This window comes from Sinocyclocheilus rhinocerous, unplaced genomic scaffold (assembly GCF_001515625.1).
Source record: "Sinocyclocheilus rhinocerous isolate Xijiao unplaced genomic scaffold, SAMN03320098_v1.1 scaffold615, whole genome shotgun sequence".
Taxonomy (NCBI): Eukaryota; Metazoa; Chordata; class Actinopteri; order Cypriniformes; family Cyprinidae; genus Sinocyclocheilus; species Sinocyclocheilus rhinocerous.
In genome coordinates this window covers 2,986,913-3,007,209 of record NW_015631049.1, presented here as the reverse complement: position 1 = coordinate 3,007,209, position 20,297 = coordinate 2,986,913, and the positions used below count along the sequence as shown (strand labels likewise).

General features: G+C 36.9%; 1 long non-coding RNA gene across 1 annotated transcript; it reads right to left on the bottom strand.

Annotated features, from left to right (window-relative positions):
• Nucleotides 1-2,646: 2,646 nt before the first annotated feature.
• Nucleotides 2,647-19,532, bottom strand: LOC107741305 (uncharacterized). Its single transcript, XR_001640191.1, has 3 exons — nt 19,360-19,532; nt 18,946-19,123; nt 2,647-2,825 (listed from the first exon to the last, which is right to left on the bottom strand). It is a non-coding gene; the product is annotated as an uncharacterized LOC107741305 (long non-coding RNA).
• Nucleotides 19,533-20,297: the final 765 nt, after the last annotated feature.

Genomic DNA, 20,297 nt, shown 5'->3' with positions numbered 1-20,297 from the left:
TAAGACTTTCTCTTGTACTAAAATTAAATAGTACAGCAATTTGGTGTTTTATTATTATTATTAATATTATTATTAAATCAATACCCAATAGTGAGTTTGCGGTCTAAATTGATTGTGATAAGAACATAAAGGGAGTACCACAAAATAATACAAAGACAATGAAGATAAAACATATCATTCTATTGCACACAAAAACAATAATACAGCAAGACCAGTGTAGCCTGATTTACGAATGAATGAGCCTGCTATTTCAATAAACCGGATAGAAAGACTCAAAACATCTTATAATGATTTGCTTGCTGAATCAATCAGAAGATTCACTGATTCTGACTCACTGACTGGATTTTCAATGTGTAGCTGAAGATGCATACTCACAAAAAGGTTTTTTAAATAAAACAAAAATAACATTGCAAGTGCACTTTTATAAAGACATATTAAGATGACAAAAACTGATCACAATTTCCTTCACAGAAACAGATATGGGCCAAAAAGGAACTGCAGCAAGACTTCTTCATTGTGCACTGAAAGAATCAGACTACATAGTCGTTCCAGGAACTGACATCCAATGTCTGAATGAACAGACTGAGTCATGGGTGTGTAATATCTACTACTTGACTGAGCGCTGCGGAGAGATGAACTGATGAACGGGAGATGGCTGCAGTGTCCATATCTTCAGCCGGTCAATACTCATTGAGTAAATTACCCAGAGCACATTTCACAGGTGAACTCGAGATCCACTGTTTGTTAATGGCAGAATAGAAGCTTTCCCGGATCTCAAGGACAGCCAGGGACGCTTCAGCGGACATTCACTAACATACGCGTTTGCACTCACAACTCGCAGCTGTGAGCACCAAACGAAAAATCAATGAAACAAGTTTTCACACAAAAACAATAATACAGCAAGACCAGTGTAGCCTGATTTACGAATGAATGAGCCTGCTATTTCAATAAACCGGATAGAAAGACTCAAAACATCTTATAATGATTTGCTTGCTGAATCAATCAGAAGATTCACTGATTCTGACTCACTGACTGGATTTTCAATGTGTAGCTGAAGATGCATACTCACAAAAAGGTTTTTTAAATAAAACAAAAATAACATTGCAAGTGCACTTTTATAAAGACATATTAAGATGACAAAAACTGATCACAATTTCCTTCACAGAAACAGATATGGGCCAAAAAGGAACTGCAGCAAGACTTCTTCATTGTGCACTGAAAGAATCAGACTACATTGTCTGAATGAACACATTCAGTCTAATATCTACTACTTGACTGAGCACTGCGGAGAGATGAACTGATGAACGGGAGATGACTGCAGTGTCCATATCTTCAGCCGGTCAATACTCATTGAGTAAATTACCCAGAGCACATTTCACAGGTGAACTCGAGATCCACTGTTTGTTAATGGCAGAATAGAAGCTTTCCCGGATCTCAAGGACAGCCAGGGACGCTTCAGCGGACATTCACTAACATACGCGTTTGCACTCACAACTCGCAGCTGTGAGCACCAAACGAAAAATCAATGAAACAAGTTTTCTGTAATTGAATGTGAGATTCTCCTCTGGCTGAGAAGCTCTAGAGGGAATATGACTGTAATCAATGTAAGTGGCGTTATACAAAACCATTTAGGTGTCAATTTGAGGCGTGAAGCCAACAAGTTCGGCGCTGAGCAAGGGAAGGAAAGGTCAGAATCTGACCCCTTTGTGATTGGCGAGCTCAGTCTGAGTCGGCTCACTGTCTTTAACTAGATTTTAACTGGACTGAGTGTCAGTTGAGACTACAGATGTACAGGGAGGAATTTCAGCAACTCGGATGTATTGGCATCCACAGTGACTGCGCCAAACCTGACTTTCTGGCTCCTGTGTCAATAATGTCTATTGCTTGTCCTGATGATTACTAAGGATAACAACATTTTAAAATCAGATGCACAGGGCTTGTTTATTTTATACAACATAAAAATGCACTTGAATGTGACATGAATTTAACATTAATTTAAATGCTAAATCTTGAGGCTCTCAAAATGGAAAAAAAAGCATAAAAAATGGTTATGAAATCAGTTTCGTCAGAACTTGTTTCTGAGCATGACATGTCTTAATTCTATTATTTATAATATAATATAATATAATATAATATAATAATATATGGGTAAGGTAAAGCATTTTAACTTAGTTTAGCTTTATGTACTAAAATAATTACCACTAAAATAAAAATAATAAAAACTATATGGTATAATAAAAACTAAAATTATTAAAAATAATAAAAACTGAGTTATTTTGAGGGGACAGCAAATTTACACTGTTATACAAGCTGTACACTCACTACTTTACATTGTAGCAAAGTGTCATTTCTTCAGTGTTGTCACATGAAAAGACATAATAAAATATTTACAAAAATGTGAGGGGTGTACTCACTTCTGTGAGATACTGTATACACACACACACACACACACACACACACACACCCACCATGAATTGAAAACTGCTACTCTAAAAAGGGCAAATTTCCAAGTTGAAATATGAATTGCTGTCATGAATGAAAAGCTAGAAACAAGTCTTATTTCAAGTGCACAAGTGTGCGTCAATGTCCCTTGTAACTGTTATTTTTTTATTTATGAAGCTAAATAATTTAATTTTACAGGTGAAAACATGGGACATTATTACATTCAGTCACAACCATGGCTGCAAGAACTATTAGTTGGGAATTACTTGAGGTGAATCCAAGAACATGTCCTGCTTGGCAGAATCAGTAACCTGTGACCCACAGGAACACATTAAGCTTCTCTTTGGCTGTCTCATTCTCATTCTGTGGTTTCTGTTAAGCAGCTGCATTGTGGAAACAAGAAGGTATTAGGTGAGAGATTATCTGTTTTGGTGACAAAGGAATGATTCTTTGAAAGGATCCAACCAATGAGTATTTAGTTATGTTTTGGTGATAGATGTGTGTGTGTTTTGTATCAAAAGTGTGTGTGTCATAATATAGCAGAGTATGAAAGGTCATAGAAGAGAATGAGCAAAGATGAGGATGAGATTAGGGTGAAATCGGATACGCTTCACTGGTGTGCATCTGTGTTTGCTGGGTTCCACTGGTGTATGACTGTTTGAACATGGCTCTTTCCAATAATCCTGTGATTAAATATGAGGTGCCTAAAAAAAAAAAAAAAATTCAGCCACAGGCAAACATCAGAATTCAATGAGAATGTACTTTCAGAAAAATACGACGGAAACAAACTTGTCTACAAAACAAGGTGCCTGTAAAAATAACACATTTTGAGAAGTCGGGATTGAACTAGGCCACAAGAGGGAGCAAGAAAGCCATAGAATGCACAGCAGAATAAATGTAAAAGAAATTTACTCTCGGCTGTCGACAGCAAGGCTTTCAACAGGAAAGTTTGTCCACATAAATACGTCCACAAGTTTACACAGTCAGAGGCTTTTAAAAGTGCTTTCTGTCACTTTTATATGTTCTGCTCAAACAAACTCAGTCCAATCAATAAAAATGCTGAAAAAGAATATTTTATTTTTCAGTATTTTAGCCAGTGAAAATATCTAAACACAAAACCAAAAAAAAAAAATGAAAAAAAAAAAACAAAAAAAAAAAAAAAAAAAAACTGAACTGAACTGTGCTGCTCCATCTAAACAACAACAGACCTCATATCAGGGAATTACAACCTGATTAAACTTGAGAAAAAGAAAAAAAAAAACATCACCAGGCTTGATTTTTCAGATGTCAGTTTATAATAATTATTGTTTTTTTCATGTGTTATTGCCTCCTAGAAACACTTTTCTTGCTTATGAACTTTTATTCATGGCAAAAAAATAAAAAATAAAAAATAAAAACTATGCCAATGTTTGTGGAAGAGTTTCATCATAAAAAAAAATCAACCTCTTAAGTATTTCTGAACAAACTGTATTGCAACAATCATAAAGAGTTCATATATATATATATATATATATATATATAAACTGCCTTTTATTTAAATGTATCTATTGGTCAGTTTATATTCTATAAATGGGTAAAAGTTCCAAGGCCTAGCTGTACTGTACAGAATCTCGACTGAATAGCATTGCAAACTCATGCACAATAAAGGCAGATGCTCACATACACAAGCGTCAATGTTCGAGGTCAAGTATAGATGACGAGGCAGTCAAGATGATTACATAACATTCAGATATTGACTTTAGAGTTAAGAGATTTCTTTAAAGGAATAGTTCACCCAAAAGTGATTCCAAGATATAGATGATATAGAGTTTGTTTCTTTGGAACAGATTTGGAGAATTGTAGCATTACATGACTTGCTCACCAACGGTCTCAGTCATCTTGTCTGAATCAAGAGAGAAATAGTCACAGATCAAACACAAAACAGTTGTCGACAAATATGTTGGTGGATTTTGATGTCAGAGAACAACAGGGATGGACTTTTTCACTATAGGAAGTGTTATTAAGGATTTATGGACTGGTATTTCGTCCAGAAGCAGCGGTTTATAGTTAAAACGCCTTGATGGGTTTGTTTCATACAAACACGCAGCTTTTCACTTCACAAGACGTTAACTGATTGACTGGAGTGGTGTGGATTACTTGTGATATTTTTATCAGCTGTTTGAATTCTCATTCTGATGGCACCCATTCACTGCAGAGGATCTAGAGTAAGTGATGTAATGCTAAATTTCTCCAAATCTCTTTGCCTCTTCTACATCTTGGACGGCCTGAGGTTGAGTATATTTTCAGGAAATTTTCATTTTTTGGTGAACTAGTCTTTTAATATTTCACCCTTCTTCAATTATAATCACTGTACATTACAAAAGACCTTAGCAAATGTAAAACTGCAGATCATATTGCATATCCAACTGAATCTATGCTGACGGAGTGTGGTGAGTGGCAGTGTATATGGCATGCTGTATCCTGTCAGACAGCACTAGACAAGAGCAGCCGTGGGTCTGTCTTTGTTAAGCTGGAATGGCTCTCGTGTGCTGTGGGTGTCATCTGTGGATCAGTTCTCTGGCACAAATATCAAAACTCAATTCAGATTCTCTCTCCCAGCGTGATTTCATAGAGGGAGAGAAAGAGGCTCTCAGAATTGGATCGGAAATATGAGCTACTTTAGCAGTCATCACGTCTTGGGTTTCGGTAATTGTGTGGGAAAATGCTCTAGAAAAAGTGAATTGGGCATCTGCCTTGTTCTGATTTAGAATTTGAATTGTGCTGTCGAGTTTACGAATTTGCTGGTGGACCATCAGACATCAAGTAAAAAATGGAGAACCAGACTCTTCAGTGGTTTGTTAATATCCACTACATTAAAATTATGGCTTTTCATCTTGTGACTTCACAAGCAAGATTATACAGAATGCAGTCATAAAGGCTTTGGATCTATTAGCCCCCTGCTGGTGTCATCACACTGCTGGAAACAGGCTAAACGTTTCCCATTATAAAACGTATGTTTAAGGAGCATTCGAGAATGTGCTTGATGAATGCTTGTAATAAAAATGAGTGTTTGGCCCATTTACAACTGCCATTAACAATCTCGAGTCCGATCACAAAGAGTCAACACTAAATACAGGTGTAAACAGCCTAAATTCTAATTCTAAATATTCATAAAAACAATAAATAGTATATATATATTATAATATAAAAAGTATTATTTAAATAATTATACTACAATAGCAATGCTGAAAAGACATTCAGAGTCAGAAATATATGTGCATAATAAAAGCAGGCAAAATGTATTTTTAGGCTTGTTAAATTAACATATTAAATTTACATTTACGCATTTAGCAGATGCTTTTATCCCAAGTGATTTACAAAAGAGGAACATAAGCAATTCGTCACAGAGCCAACAATATTTATAGTATACAGGACTAGGTTTATTGCCAATAATAAAGAAAGTATTAGTGCAAATAATAAAGAAAAATAAAAGTTGCATAAAATGAAAATACATAAAATAAATATATTTCACACCCACTGAAACAATTCAACAAATTTGAAGTACCACCTTTTCTTTGAGAGCCCCATCAGCTATTACACACAACATGCCTCATCAAACTACACTGTGTAATGTCCTAATAAAAAATTGAAAACCGATATTTGTCATCCAACTTTTTACAACATATCGGCCTTGTTATTTGTGGTGCTTGAAACTTTAAAGACTGTGTAGTGTTTCCTGCTGCTCCAGCCGTCCTCACTTATCTGGACCCCCGCATCTGCCCTCACACTGTGCGTTTTATCACTCGCAGCTATCGAGGAGCCCTGTGGATCTATTAGCCCCCTGCTGGTGTCATCACACTGCTGGAAACAGGCTAAACGTTTCCCATTATAAAACGTATGTTTAAGGAGCATTCGAGAATGTGCTTGATGAATGGTTGTAATTAAAATGAGTCTTTGGCCCAGTTTATAACTGCCTTTAACAATCTTGAGTCCGATCAAAAAAGTCAACACTAAAAACAGGTGTAAACGGTGCTCAAGACATTAGCGTTAACTAAAACTAAAATTAAAAGTAAAAAAGGCAAAGCAACATTTCCAATTTTTGGTTTAGTATAAGTTACTAAGCACTAAAATTACTAACTGGAAATAAAATAAATAAATAAATACTATAAATGAACTAAAACTAAAACAAATGAATGAACCCTAGTAATATTTAAAATAATTAAAATTACAACATATCGGCCTTGTTATTTGTGGTGCTTGAAACTTTAAAGACTGTGTAGTGTTTCCTGCTGCTCCAGCCGTCCTCACTTATCTGGACCCCCGCATCTGCCCTCACACTGTGCGTTTTATCACTCGCAGCTATCGAGGAGCCCTGTCCCTGGTCACGATTAATGAGCCCAACGCCTCCTGGGTTAACAGAAATTAATAGGCAGACAGAAATTTACATTCCTATTCGAGGGCAAGAAAGGATTGATGTAGACCATTACTAAGTCTGCTGAGTGAGTGAGTGAGTGAGAGAGAGAGAGCGAGAGCGAGAGAGAGAGAGAGAGAAGGAAAGAGAGGAATGGGAACATGCCATAAAAATGTATGAGGTGGATTCATGAGTGGTCAGGTGTGAGGTCTGCCAGTCCGGATATATTAAGACAATCACAAGGCTTGTTAAGGTGTTGGTCAGGTGACGGCCAGCTGATGTGCCCTTGATGACACTTCCCTGAACTCCAGCTCCTTCATTAAACAGGCTGTTTTGTGCTTAATGAATGATTTGCTGCATTAGCAGATTGATTAATTTTCTCATAGGAAGGTGAGAGAGTGTTGAGTATGTCTAAGAGCTGTGCGTTCATTTGTCTGTATTAGCATGGTACATATGATGCTGACGAAGACCAGTGGTTATCAACTAGTTTTTCTTCAGGAATTTACATTGATCAAGTAACAACTCAAGAATTATTAATTGATCAAAAGTATCTTACAAAAACTTTTTTTTTTTAATTAAACATTATGAATGCATAAATCTATTAAGATTACTACAAACTGCAAAGGCCCAACAATATGCAGAATTATTAACTTGAAATGAGTAGGAAAATAGACAATTGTGGTATTTCAGCTGAATTTCAGTGGTTTCATGAAGGCGGTAAATAAAAAGTGTATACATTTTCAGTTATATGCATGAAGCTAACTAAATACAATAAATATATTTAAATATACACACTGTAAAAAAACAATGACAACATGCTTTTCCATTACTTTATCTCATCAAAATAATGTAAACAATTTTAACTTTTTTTTTTTTTTAAGTTATGAAATGACTATGGCTTATCTTGATACAAGAAAATACCACACTGGGATTTAGAGTTTTTTTTTTTAATCGATTGAAATGGCACGTTGAACAGATTTATGGAAATGAATACCAGTTTTTCCCTCCTTTTATTATTTGCATTCAAAATAGTTTTATGTGTGTGTGTAATCATATTTAGGTCATGATTCACCAGTTGAGAACCACTAGAATTTAAGATTTTTTTGACATGCTCTGACAGCCAGTGAGACGGATTTGTTGAGTTTAAAACATTCATTTTTGTAGAGAGAAAGAGAGATAGACTGAGAGTTGCATTTGGAGCGAAGTGCCAGTTCAGCAAGAATTTAATGGAAGATCAATTAATTGTGTCTTTGGTGTTAATTGACATAACTGACATGTGGCCGCTCTCCAAAACTTCATCAGAAAAAGGGAAAAACTCATCATCGTGGTATCTAAGCCAGACACAGCGCCTCTGCAGATATTTCTCTTCCCTTTATCTCATTTCCTGCATGCCAATTCAGAACAGATTCCATATTTCTTTACCATCTAAAGTCCAAAAGAAAAGTGGCATTCCTCTCAACCTGCCAAGCTTTCAGTGCTCATTTTATAATTCAGATGCATGCTTATTTTTTATTTAATAGTTAATGTGCTTGGAAACCATAAGCCCAGCTGGATAATTTAATTTAATTAGCTCCATGTAGCTCTTCCACAACAATTATAGGACAATAATAATTGGGCAAAGGTTTAATGCACCATTTACATATTGGTGTCCTTCAATGGTGAGGAAAAACTTTCAATGCTTGACTAGTCAAATGCCCATTTAGGTAAATTATTGCCAGGGCCAACGAGCCTGAATTAAAAGGTCTCATGTTCCGTGGAAAGGAAGCTCATATTCGCAACAACATGAAAAGTGATTAAACATTGTAGTGCTATTAGAGAGAAAGACCACCAAGACCATCTAGAGAGAGATCGCCCAGTTTCACATGCATCAAGCAAATCAAGTAAATTAACCCTGTAAAGCCTGACATATTAAAATCATATTTAAAATGTTTTTCGGTTTCATAGGAAATAACCGAAAAAAAGAAACTTTGCATATGTTTTTATTTCACATATCGATCATACTTTAATGATAATTTATCACAAGAAAAAAAAAAAATGTATATATATATATATAAAAAATGAAAAAAATAATGTAAATGTAAAAATTTATAAATAAAAAAAAATACAATCATGATCAAAATAAACATTCCTCAAGTGCTTGATGTATCATTTGTTAGACACATTTTTAGATCTATTTTTCTATGTAAGAAATATCAAGATCATATTCATTCACACATCAGCAACAACATACAAGCTATTCTTGCTGCGACATTATTAAAATCTGCAAAGACCTCCTAGCAAAAATACATGCATCGCCACAAAGAGGCAGACATTTTGGAAATATAAAAAGTCCTTCTACTTCCTGAAAAACATAAATGACCCACCAGGGGGCAGAAAAAAAAAACAAAAAGGCTTTTCAGGAAAGTATTGATCAGACATGTGGCTTTATAGGGTTAAGTCAAAAGGATTTTAAAAAAGCATTTTATAATTGAATAGAAACCACTGCATATAGTATGTCCAAAACAGAATGCATTATGTTGATCTAGTTGATGTAGCACAGCCCTGTTTCTTCATAAATGAATAATCTTTCTAAACATCTCCCATCAGGCTGAAAGCTTACTGTTTCTACATCTACATGCTTCACTAAGTGCTTTAAACACGGGGAAACTTTCTGGTGACTTCAAATCTCTCCCAGACACTTGGAAATGAACATGTTAGAATGCAATTTTGGAAAGCAGCTGCAAACCCTCAAGTGGATTTTTTTCCCTCTTCGTATGCATAGTCACTCTTGTTCTTCAGACACAGAACAATACCAAGTACGTAACTTTGGACGGCGGGCCTTATCTCATTCAAGTCAGAACTCTATTTCAGCTGAATATTCAGACCAACTCATCACCATTCAGCGCACTGAAATAATAGAAATGCTTAATTGCAAAGATGCCATCGGTTTAATTGAATTACCAGCCAACAAAGCAATAATACAATTCGTAATAGCGCACAAAGGACGGCTCTCCAGATAAGGAATAACTTTGTGTGAGAGGAGAGGAGAAAGATGTCTGGGTCTTTTTTTCATTTTGAGGGACATGGACGAGCATGTCAGCTTTACAAAGTCATTTGTATACAAGTTGAGTCTCGTCTTCTTTACATTTACAAAGCCTCGGTCAAGAGCCCTGGATCATCCTTTATTTAGAGCCAAGTGAGGTGTATCCTATTCCAGCCAAATGAATGTATATGAAGCTGCACTGAGACCTGTTCTGACTGACTGATCCAGTATTATAGTATGAGTGGATGCAGGCCTGCTTTTCTTCCATGCTGTGTATCCTGTTTGAGCACTCAGAATTTGTCAAAGTATCTTTCTATCCTATAAAAAATATCTATTCTAACTGTATAAAAAACCCTCTGCTGGGATGATCTCTATTAATGTGACAAATAATTATTAGGAGTTGTTGTCGTTGCAGTTATTCAAGTGGTTGGATACAAACCAATGAATTAATTCCCACGTTTTCTAGTTATTGTTTTTGCTGAGGGAAACAAGGGTTGAGCCTCTTGATAGTGTAATCTAATTCTCTTAATATAATTTTAGACTAATTTAGAATGTCTCCTTCTTTAAACCCTCTGGACGTTGCTGTTCCCTTTTACATGGATAACATTAATAAGCATGTCTTTCTCCTTCTTTCACAGTTTGTCATTTGGAGAAAGGCCCCCAGAGCTGACACTCTGACTCACTTGCTCTGCATTTGACGTGGAGGGAAACGCTTGTCATTTCGATGTTGTGGCCTTGATTGCTGATTGACTGCAGAGTTCTAGCCAAGAATGCTGATTGGCTGTCTGCCACTTTTGACACTCGGCACAAAACGCTCAATGTAAGTCACTTTGGATAAAAGCATCCACTAAATGAAATGTAATGTCATCTTACATAGATAAATAAATATTATGTTTGAGAATAGTGTACAAATTATTCAACTGAAAGTATATTTTACTCCTGAGGTTTATCCCATTCTGGTATTGTCTAGAAAAATTAGCCAGGCATCTATGGAGGCCCAGACCTACAGAAATGAAAAAAAAAAAAAAAAAACGTAATAATGGAAATATAAATAAAGGAATAAATTACTTATATAAAAAACCTTCACAAATAAAATAAATGTCAAATAAATAAACAAATAAAGCCTACTGATCCTTTGGCTACCTCAGGTGTATACAATTTCTGTTTGTGAGCATCTGTGTAACTTTTGTTGATTGGAACATTTAAACATAATATGTACAGTATGTTTAAAGACAATCCTTACCTTTTGTTTTCACATCACATGAGGAGTTCAAGCCTTAATTATGGTCAGACATATAGACAAACTCTATAATGGCGCCGACGCTGATGGTTTTAAATTTATTTTTATTTTTTATTATCTGTGTTTTTTTTGTTCTGTCACTGTCATTCTGTTACACTGTGGAAGCTTCTGTCACGAAAACAAATTCCTCGTATGTGTAAACATACCTGGCAATAAAGCTCATTCTGATTCTGATTCTGACATTCTCAAACCCCCCATAAGTCACACCCTGTTTGAGAATATGAAACTTTAACATATTCCTTTGAAACCTAGAAAATCTCTTTACTCTTTACTTTCTTTGACGTCAGAGGAACACCACGGCTCTCAACTGTGTAAAATGACACATTGTTTAATTTAACTAAGATTATTACAACACATATTTTCAAATAAAACATTTATTGTGCATCTATACAAACAGAAGCACCACTGGACGTAACACTGGAAAGTTTCTTTAGGGTCTTTAAGTAAAGCTGATCGACTATTCTGTTCACTTTTATAATGGCTATACATGACAAATGTAATTTTGCCCTGTAATTTAAAACCTGTTCTGTGTATAGGTAACGGGAATTTGGAATGTAGTCAATACAATGAAGTACGAAGAGCAACAAAAGTGATTCTCCTCTACATTTTACTTTTAAATGCATTTTCTCTGAAGATCCTTTCGTACTGCGTGAGTTGGTAAACAGCGAGCATACATTTTCTTTGAATACTCATTGATTGGAGCCTTCTGCCATTGCTCATTGTCTGCAGAATGAGATCAGCAGAATTGTCGTTATCTGGCCTGTGAGAGCTCCCTGGAGGGGCAATCATGAAATTCACTATCGTACTAGTATTTGGAACAAGCAGCATTGTTTGTAAAAAAACTGCTTACCAGTTTGGGAAGTGACTGTAGATACTGATCGGTTTGACCATTGGCGGCTCGAGAAACCTGTAATGAAGACACTTGGGCATGCTGTGGGTCTCCATCTCTTCTGTCTGTAATTCTGGACTATGTTCAAGCACCAAACCAAGCTTTGAGTTTCAAGGACTCAGGCCTGTGCAGAGTCTGTAAGAACATGTTCCACCAAAGTTCATCCTGTTTTTCATCCCTCACCACAATCTCTCTCCCTGAGGAGCATTTGTTTGTCATGGGATAAGGTTTTAGTAGCTCTCTATTAAGCTGCACTACACTGCTTAGCTGAGCTTTAAGAGGGGTTAGAGATCATTAGCATCATGCTGTGGAGTCTGAAGTAATGCAGTACAATATCATTCATCTTCATAAACGGCTGAAATGCATATCATCGTGCTTCAAACGCACCTTTCATGTGAATAAACCGCTCTGACTCTTGTGAATAAGTTTAGAGGAGAAGTGTCTGTTTGTGTGATCAGAGATGCTGACTGGAACAACACAAAACCGGGTTGGAGCCTCTTCTTGCTTACAGCTAAGAAATCACAATGCAAAGTGAGCTGCTTGTTACCCTCATGTCGTTCCAACCTGTGTGTTTGAAGTTTTAAATTGTCATTCATGAGAGAAATAACTGTCCAAATCATGAACAAATATTTATTTGAATCAGATATGTTAATGAATCTATTTGTTCAGTTCACAAAACTGGTCTGAGTTGGACTGATTAGGTTCTCAAGTTCAACTTGATCCGTTTGCAGCAGTTTAACAGTTCTCACACAGGGGCGTGTCTACGTGGTGGCCAGGGGTGGCACCGGCCCCCCCTGAAATTTTGCTGGCCACCTCAGGTGCCCCCCCTACCAGATGTCTTGCGATAGGCTTGTTTTTAGTAAATTTCTAATTGCATCTGGCAGTGGCGCATCCTGGCATGTGTAGGCAGCTGCCTAGGGCCGCTTTCTTCTCTTCTTTATACTTAATTTTAGGCGGTTTCTATAGTGTGATCTTAATGACAATGTCGAGAGCGCATAATGTTACACAATCCATGTGCGCGAGGACGAATCTCTCACTGTCTCTGTCTCTGTCACTCTTTGTTTAGTGAGTGTACACGATGTATTATAAACATACATCGTTCCGCAAACACAACCTCCCCCACCACCCCTGGCCACCCTCTTTTGAGCCAGTGCCCCCGACTGGCCCCCCCATTTAAAATGCTCTAGACACGCCCCTGTTCTCACATAAAACTATATATGGCTTCAGAAGATATGGAATATATTGCAAAAGTCAAATGGAGCATTTTTATGATGCTCCCCAGTCCTTTTTGAAGTTTGAAAGCCATTCATTGAAATTGCTTGGAAAAGGCCAGGACATTTTTTTTCTCAAAACTTGACATTTTTTATGACAAAAAAGAAAGTCATATGTGTTTGGAATGACATGAGGAGGAGTAAACGGTTATGTTATTTGGTTGGTACCGCCCCAGTGACAGCTTTTGTACCTTTTTTTCTGAGAGTGTAAAACAGAAAACATTATTCTAGACTTACAACATTTTTTTATAAGGGTTGAGTCCCCAAAGGCTAAAATCTTAGAACTGCCTCTAGTAACACTGCAAGATGACTGCTAAAACATAGATGCTCATTGCTTGACTCTGAGTCAGTGCAGTTTTTGTGTCCTTTGGCTTTTTTAATCTCGAAAGGTAGTAAACCGTGGGGAAGTGCTGTATGTGCTGAGCTGGTGCCAGAACGCATTACTAAATGGGGCATTTGTTATTTTGTACAAGGCACACTTGTTACTTTCCAACTCATGATTTTGCTAGACGTGCATATGTGTAAATATATAAATATGCTAAATAAGTCAATCAGTCAAAACAATACAATAAATTAAACAAAAAACAAGAATCCAACTATAGATCCAAAATATAATCAATGACAACAATCAAAGGTCTCAAATTTCATAATGAACGAATGAATTTAAGAAAAACATTATTTTAAAAATGGAGAAACCAATATAGTAATATTATAATAATATTATTAAATATGATTAAAATAATACATAAAATAATATTGTAACTGTTAAACAGAGTAAAACCTATGGAAAAGTAACAATAGTTTGGTTGAATGTAACATTGTGGCTGCAAGGCCTGGAGGTTATGTAAACAATGCTGCATTGTACTAGATGACATGGAGAAAAATAAAAATGCATGGAGAAATCTTTACCTGGGGGGTTTCCTTTTGGGTTACAGAATGGAAATGTCCCTGAAATACTGTAAAGGTGAAGAACAGAATCAGCAGTTCAGATGTACACTGGAGACAGAGGGTCACCACAAACTCTGTGCTCTTCTTCTGCTCTGTTCTTCTGCATTAGATTCAAAGCATCACACACAAACTCTCTTTCTCTCTCTCACTTTCTCCCAAACAGTCAGAAGCACACATACACACATACTCCAGCACAACGACACGCACTGTGATTAGTACAACCAGACACGAGAGGAAGCCAAAGGAAAACCACTCACAGTCACCTTGGTGATTCTACAGATGCCACAGGCACTGAGATTGCCTATCAATCACGGATAGTTTTCCGTTTCTGCCCCTCTCTGCCTCCTCTCCTCTCCTCCCCGATCCGCCCATCCGCTCAGGTTAGGTATGAGTGGGGCGGGGGGAGACAGCGGAGACAAATAGGTCCGTATTTAGGGAAACAGAATATCAATAAACAGCAAGGGGAAACGCATCTACATCTCACCAAGAGAAGAGCCACAGGTCTTAAACAACAGTGCTGAAAAATGAGCCAGCCAGAGACCAAGAGTGCTATTAATCACATACTTTCTGTCTGAGACACACACACACAACGGTACCACAGCGGATGCTAGCCTAGCCAATAAAGGAGGAACATAAAATGCGGCCCTTGTAAAGTCAATTTTCATAAACTACATCAAAGTGAGGTGAGAGTGACAAACACGAGGCGGATGGTTAAAAGAGCATTTGTGTGTGTGTGAGGAATGAGGGTCGAAGGGCTCACGCTGCAGAACACACACGTTAAACAGAGATTAACAGTCACACATTCTTTAAGCGGCAGCGCTGACTGATCTGGCGTAAAAAACACGGTGAATCTGCATTGCTAATGAGTCGCGTGCTTATGTAACACGCCGCGGTGTTCGCGTTCTCTCATCCCCTGCGTCTCTCAGTGTGAAATCCGAGCAGGTACGCATTATAATGAGCGCCTTCTGTTTACTCACCTGTCAGAGGAGGCAACGCCACAGGGTCATTTGATCTTACAGAGTTTCCAGGGTTGATTTTTTTCATTACTTTCACACCGCTTCCCCCAATCATAGCTTGTTTTTTTTATATTTTGAGTGATGTTTTCGGTAACTTCAACACTAAAGGGATAGTTTGCCCAAAAATTAACATTCTGTCATCATTTACTCACACTCATGTCATTCAAAATCTTTATGATGTTCTTTCTTTTGTGTAAAACATCAAACACTCATAAATTTTGCCTGTTTGACTTTGCCAGTTGCTCCATGCAATTACAATGAATGGAGACTATATTACAGAACACCCAAAGTTTTTCGCAAAACTTTTGCCTTTCCCAGAGAAACTTTGCTTTCACTTTTGCGTTCTCCCAAGAAAAGTTGCTTTCTCATGAAAAACGTCTCAGGTTGCTTATGTAACCATGGTTCCCTGAGTAGGGAACGAGACACTGCGTCCTCTAGGGGTCGCTATGCAATCTTTATATGAAAAACAGGAAGAAAGGAAGGCTCACCTGAGCTGGAGGGTTATGGCCAGAAAAATAACATTCATCAAGATATTTCGCGACGTCACTTTCTTCACCCGCATTGTTGGTTTTTTTTCAATGTATGCTTCAGACACGGGTCACGACGAGGAAGTCGTGGCCTAATGGTTAGAGAGTCGGATTTGTAACCCAAAGGTTGTGGGTTCGAGTCTCGTACCGGCAGGGATTGTAGGTGGGGGGAGTGAGTGTACAGCGCTCTCTCCCACCTTCAATACCACGACTGAGGTTCCCTTGAGCAAGGCACCGAACCCCAACTGGACCCCGGGTGCCGCAGCAAAAAAATGGCTGCCCACTGCTCCGGGTGTGCGTGTGTTCACTGCTGTGTGTGTGCACTTTGGATGGGATAAATGCAGAGCACTAATTCCGAGTATGGGTCACCATACTTGGCCACATGTCACGTCACTTTCACTTTTTTTTCACTAATTTTTCTCCCATCTCATATTGATCCTCCTATCTCAAATTGATGTTGTTTTTGACTGATAATCTTCCATTAAAGCAATTTGTGAATAAATAACTTAGACCATTTTTGAACTGGATAAACTGATTCACTGAAAATCTCTGACTTAAGAGAATATTTATTCATAATTCAACATCAGCCGGTTCTCACGTTAGCCAAAAACAGTGGGTAATTTTTAGGCTCTATAGTTTTTTGGTTTTAATTTGGACAGGAATATTAATATTTCTTGATTACAGCTGGAACACACCAAAATGGCACTTAGCAGTGGTCAAACAGTATTTTCAAAACAACTTTTAGGCCACTTGATCCTTGTAAACCCATAAATGAATGGAATTAAATGACAACACGACCCTAGTGGGAAAAAAGAAAGAAAATAAAAAGATTATTCCTTAGGGAATTCTCTCTGGGTGGTTGGAGAAAAACAGACATTTACAATTTGAACAAAAATAAAAGCAGCTACTGCCTGTGAATCCTGAAATTACCTCATGTAAAACCAAATATGGCTTTAGTGTAAAATAAATGTATATTTGTGAGTGATTTGAACTGGCAAGCCTCTCATAAATACGGAAGTGGAAAACCTGACTGCAGTGTAATGCACAGACATGTCTGTAGGATGTCCTCCTCTGCTCTCTCTTTCTAATATGCTGTCTCAGCTAAATCTAGGGAGGATTTGGAATCTCTGACATTTCATGTGCAGTTCTACTTATGGTTTAGCGCAGCCAGCATGATTGTAAGTCCTTAAGCTCTCAAAGGGGATGCCAGTCTTACATTATAGTATCTACAGACATGACTTTCAGGGTTTGATGGATTTTACTGACAAGTCACCCTTCTTACAGACAGCTATTTAATGAGTTCCCCATGCATTGCAGATGCCACCAACTGAAGGCTAGCCATTAACGTGATTTATATGCAGTGCCCCCCCCCCCAAAAAAAGTGCATGGACAGTTAAGCCAGACTTACAGAAATTATTTTCACCACATTAGTTATGAAAATATCAAACCAAGTGACATTTTCACACAAATTTTCTTAGAACTACTTTTATACAAATTGTCCGAAAATTTTTATTGCATGCACGAAATCAGTTCTTCTCAAGTTCACACAGGTGTCCTGCAAGAATGGCCACCATTGCAGTTCATCACATCATCTATGGACATGATCCACTAACATTTGACAACCAGAAAGTGTTAGAAAGTGTTCAAAAACATTTGAACATCTTAATGTTAAATAAAATATCTATTATTCTATAACTGAAACCTAACAAACTTATTTTCATGAAATATTTTAGTCAAGCATACTATTAAAGAAAACTGCCAATTGGTTTGATATTTTGTTATCTAATGCACTGACCTTTATGCCTTTTAAAGGTGGTTTAAGTGCCCCAAATAAAGTCTGCTGTTTCTTCAAATGTTCACCAATGAAGAATGAAAAAGTTCAAGGGCACAGTTCCTGTTTTTTGGAAAATAAAACATCATTGTCAGAGCCTGTTTATGAATATGCAGTCGCCTAGTAAAATCATGAAAAGAATAAACAATGATCCTCCAGAAGCATTGCTTCTGATCCCTGTGGGACTTTCTTGAGGAATGCATGCCCTTTAAAATGAGGTCAACTGAATGCTGCTTTAGCTGTCTGTATTTAATGTATTGTTCATAAGGTAGTTCTCTAAGGCAACAATGTAACCTTGAAACAAATGCTTTGTCAAAAGGAAATGTGTGGGGAAAAGTGTTGCACCGTGCAGCAAGTGATGTTAAGACACGAGAAGAGCTACAACAGAAATCCATCAGCTCAAGATAAAGTTGATAAAGCCTTTGGAAAGAGGTCTTATTAACCAAAGCATCAAAAACCGTAGGCAACAACCAAACGCCATTACTCTGAGCCAGAGTACATGGCACTAGAACAAATGAGTAGTCTGTTTTACCATTAATATTGAAACTTTGTGGATCATTTGTAAAGTCAAGCACCCTTAGAACAGCCAATGTCCTTAGCAGCAGATCAGAGCTATGGAACCTATTCTATGGAAAATACCACAAGAACTTAGTACCGACTTTGGTCAGATATATACCATTTCTCATCATGGCTGACACTAAGAACTGGAACTCATCTAGTTAATTTAGTGTCCCTTCCTTTGAGGTGCTACCTTTTGGAGAAAATTATGAAATATGTGCTTGAACATGGTCCATTATTTTCAAAGATCTCTCCATTTTACACTCCAGTTCCTTCTGTAGAACTCATTAATATTGTAATAGGGAGGTGATTTCAGTTAATACTCAAAACCGGCTCGTTAGAGTTACTTCATTATAACGATATGAATTTAAATGAATGATCTCAGCTCAGCATTATCTGTAAAGCTTGTCAGAAGTCTGTGTTCCAGATGAACAGGATATCAGAAAAAGTGTTAATCATCTGCAAAAGCTCATGACTACAAAACTAGCTGCTGCACATTTAGCGTTAGCTCAGCATCGTAATATTAAAAAATTTGTTTTGTTCTTGAAAGTGATGACAGATCATTCAAGGACAACATAAATGTGATGTGCAAAACTATCATTAATACTTTGTTCATTGTTTTTAATCTAATAGCAAACATGCGTATAAATTTAATTAGAAAATAACATCCTATGAATTAATTATTGTGAATATGAGTATTTGTATTTCTTTGTCTTGTGTTGTGAATACACAGAGAGTGACTTTTTCTTACTGCAGTCGTCTGGTGGTGACTTTGATGTCTAAATACCTCGACCTGCCCAAAGATAACATGCAGAAGGCAGTGGATGTGTTACGATGAGTGTTGTGTTCTCTGGAGACAAGGAAATCCCAAAGCAACCACAAGTCATCCTCAGGGACCAGACTGAGTGAAGGAGAAATAAACTGTCAGCCTAAATAAATAAGATCAAAATAAATATAATGGTATTTTCCCATCCAAAGAGCTATTACTGAGACACCAAAAACACAAGAAAATCTTTGATCTGGAATATCGCAACCTAAAGCTTATTAGAAAAACATGCCACAAATTATTAACATGGGGCAAATTATCTATTAATAAAGTCTTTTCATGAGGTTCCTTTGCACAATACTGGCTCTTCAGACACAGTAAACTTGCTCGGTAGCTCACCTGGTGTAGCATTGCACGTTATTCCGAATATCTGCTGCCTTCATATGAAAAACTGATCAAATCAAATGTAAAGCACTCTGATGAAGATACTCTGAAATAATTGATGTGATAATACTGACAGATTGATGATAAAAAAAAACCTGTCCCGGGTAAAATCTGCTCATTCTCAGTGACATTATCTTTCTCACTATGTCTAGATGATTAGCTAATTGCTATTTAGTCACCTAATTAGGTTCCTCATCAATCAAATTTCACACTAATTATGTACAATAAGTCTACAGCTCTGCTGAAGATATTGGAGCTTTGAAAATTTCGCTCCGTTTAAACATAATCTCAGTGGAATAATTAACCTTTATCTACAAGAATCCAAGCTGATTTACACCAACAAAGACATACAAATGAAACAAATGATTCAACAAGTAAGGGCTGATTAAAGAGGTGACTAAATAAATGGAGGGGAAAAATTGTTTGTCTTTATGAAGGTTGTGAGTCATAAAATAAATATTCACAGAATCCTGTCAAGGCAACCAGAAGACTTGATTGAAAAATATTATGAAGACGTTTCATCCATTACAGATATCAATTACAGCTAGTGTTAAGGTGATGCGACCAGATTCAATGTGCCTAAAATAAAAGTGTAATCAAGGAAAGAAAAGATTAAGTAAATGTGCACTCCAATCATTTTTTGTTTCGGTTACCTTTTTGCTGTGGGGTTGTACTGAGACCTAGTGGCACGGAATAAGCATTATGCAAAAAACAAGCATTTTTAGCTTATATATTTGCATAAATGTGACCCTGGACCACAAAACCAGTCATAAGGGTCAATTTTTTGAAATTGAGATTTATACATCATCTGAAAGCTGAGTAAATAATGGCCGAGATACAACTATTTGAAAATCTGGAATCTGAGGGTGCAAAAAAATCAAAATACTGAGAAA